Source organism: Dasypus novemcinctus, chromosome 14 (genome assembly GCF_030445035.2).
Source record: "Dasypus novemcinctus isolate mDasNov1 chromosome 14, mDasNov1.1.hap2, whole genome shotgun sequence".
Classification (NCBI taxonomy): Eukaryota; Metazoa; Chordata; class Mammalia; order Cingulata; family Dasypodidae; genus Dasypus; species Dasypus novemcinctus.
The window spans coordinates 101,037,418-101,040,625 of NC_080686.1; the positions used below are offsets into that span (position 1 = coordinate 101,037,418).

The 3,208-nt window shown below is 37.9% G+C and overlaps 1 pseudogene; it reads right to left on the reverse strand.

Moving 5' to 3' along the window:
• Positions 1-1,896: 1,896 nt before the first annotated feature.
• Positions 1,897-2,607, reverse strand: LOC101429056 (14-3-3 protein theta pseudogene; annotated as a pseudogene).
• Between the last annotated feature and the right edge of the window lie 601 nt (positions 2,608-3,208).

Genomic DNA, 3,208 nt, shown 5'->3' on the forward strand with positions numbered 1-3,208 from the left:
AACAGTAATCACAGTGTGCATTTTATCTTGTTTTCAATATCAGTGGAAATCTTTCAGTCTGTCACCCTTGACTACAATGTTACCTGTGGATTTGTCCTACATATACTTCATGTTGAGAAAGTTTCTTTTTATTCCCATCTTTCAGGTGTTTCAGGATACTGCATTTTGTCAAATGTCTTTTCTGTGTCAGAGGATCATGTGGTTTTTCTTTGATTTAGTAATGTAGTGTATTGCACTGACTGATTTTCTTTTGTTGAACCACCCTTACATATCTGGGATTAAATCCACTTGACTGTGATGTCTAATTCTTTTATGTGCTTTTGGATGATTTCATTAGCAAGCAATTTGCTGAGGATTTTTGCATCTATATTCATTAAAGAAATCTATCTGTAATTTTATTTTCTTTTATTGGTAGCATCTTCATCTGGCTTTGGTATTAGGGGGATGTTGGCTTCATAGAATTAGTTTAGTAGTGTAGTGTTCCTTCCTGTTCAATTTTTTGGAAGAGTTTGAGCAGAATTGGTATCAAATCTTCTTTGAATGATTGGTAGAATTCACCTATTAAACCATATGGCCCTGGGCTTTTAATTTTTGTTAGGATGTTGGTAATAATATACCTTTATTTTCACATGCAAAATATGAAAAGGACTAATGTGTGTATTCATTTTGTTTAAAAAAGCCTAGAAGATTATTGTTAAATCATCAGCTAGTTTTTAAGTTTTAAAAGCAATTCAGTATTTTTCCCTAGTTGATTCAATTCTGCTGACTATATTAGAGATGACCTTCACTTCTAAAATTCTGTAACACAGTTGTTTTAAATTTAATAAAGTGCCATGAAGAAATTAAAATCTTATTAAAATGTATAGGTTAAACACAAGTTAAGTACATTGTCAGTTTCATTTGCAAGAAGGTGAATATTTTTAATTTCTAAAAAGTAATTTTATTTTTGGTTACTCTGTTTTTACATAGGACATATCATTTTCACAAAGCATTTTTAGGATTACAGTCAGTGATCAGCAATACCTCTAAACAGCACTCACTAGACAAAGTGGATATCTTCTCATATGTGCACAAATCTGCATGGGAAAGTACTAAAGTTTTAGATTTGGACTGTGTACTTTAATTTATAACTCTTTTCTATTGTATCAAGAAATGACATGCCCTTTAATTTGCCAAAAGCAATGCATTCTGGCAGCAACATGCTACTTCTATTATGTAGTAAAGTGAACACCAGAACTTCAAAGGCAGGAGTGTAAGTGAATTTTTATTGGGAAGTGAAGCTGTCGACTTAAAGAGCAGCATATGAGGAGTGAATATGGAAACTCCCTGTTGTCACAGATGTACATGACCTCCATATTATATTATGTAGGAGGCATTTCAATTTGCGAACTTCAACCCAGAATGTCAATTGCTTTTCCATTCAATCTAATACTTCTGGATTCCTATTTTAAAAAATATATATTAAGAGCATGGAAAAGTTGCTTATTGAAAGGAAATCCCTGAAGAGGAAATGTAGAAATTAGAAGATTATGTAGAATACTCTTTAATTATAATTAACTATGTTTTCATATCTTCACAGTAATATGAAACAGTCAGTTGCAGAACTGGTTCAGATCACTTAAATACCAGATACATTTTAGTCCTCTACACACATGTTTAGAAGTTACTACGTTTACATGAAATGAAGCTATTAATACCTTTCTACAGCTTTGTACACCGGGAAGGTGAAGACAAACACAAATCAAGGAATGGAGTTTTCCCAAAGCTACAGTGTGAAAAGGCTAAAAAGACTTAATTCCGTAAACAAGAATAGGGTTTTTTTTGCTATAGGAAATCCAAGTGGAATAAAGAATGGAGATAGATGTATAAAAAGGTTTCCTGAGGGAAAGAAGGATGTCACCCTGTATGCATTTCAGCTGCTGCACCACATTCTTCTCCTGCACTGTCTGATGTCCATGTTAGGTTGTCTCCAAGCAACTGCATGAGGAGAGGGCTGCCTTTTCATCCAGCCTCTATGGCCTTACCAAAAGGGGTTTCAGCCAGTGTACAGGCAAATTCTGGGTTTTTAAGGATCTCACAGTAAAATACAGAAAAGTTAAGAGCCAGCCTCAACAGACTCGTGTGGGTTGCATCTCTTTCTTGCTTATAGCAAATGCTTCTTGGTAAGTAAGCTTTTGGGGAATTATCTGTCATTTGTTTTTGATCATCACCACATGCCACTTCAGCAAGGTACCATAAATAATCTCTCATTTTCAGATAGAAGACATTATTCCCTGGATTAGTTGCATTGGCTATTAAATACTTATCCAACAATTTCAGACCATACTGCAGGTGGAACTCAGTTCCTACTCCACTTTCTCTCGATACACCTATCAGCTGCAAATTCTTGTTGGAGGTGTTGGTTTTCTGTTCGATGCTGGAGACGACCCTCCAGGCAGACCTGCGGCCTCCAACCACACTTTTGGAGGCCAGTGAGAACAGGATGTACTCCTCGTTGGACAGCTCAGGCCCCTGCTCTACCACGGCTTTCATGCAGGTGGTCACATCATCATAGTGCTCTGCCTGCTTGGCCAGCTTCGCCTTCTGGATCAACTCCAACGTCTCCATGGAGAGCACAGGAAGCAAAGTGGGCTGAGGAGGTGGTGCAGGGCTCTGAACAAGGACCATGAAGGAGAAAAAGTGGGCCAGGCATGCAGGGCAGTGGCAGTGATCAGCGACCCGGCTCAGGAAGAGGCTTCCTTGTTAGCCTTCCCTCCCTGGGAGCCATCCTTGAAGAGAGGAGCACGGAGTTCCAGTTTTCATTGCCCAGGGCCAGGCCACACCCCTGCCCTCAAGATTCGTGAAGACCTGTGGACAGGCAACAGAACAGCCCAGGCACCCCAAAATTTTTATTTTTACCTTTAGAACTGTTTGTCTGGCCAAGAGCAAGGAAGAAAAGCATTCTCGTCAAGGAAAATGATGCACTTGTAAAGGTAGAAACAGTCTTTCGAGCTTGAAAATTTTACATGACTTAGGAAGTTTCCAGGAATAACTCTCAACTTAATCTCCCCAAATTGTTTCAAAGATGCACAAATGTATGTATTCCTTTTTTTAAAGTTGCATTTGTTGTATGCATCACAATATTCTTAACACCTTGTAATAGAAGAACATTCTATTTGTACTATTAACCACCATCCTCATCCACCACTGTTTACTTGTAACTGGTTTG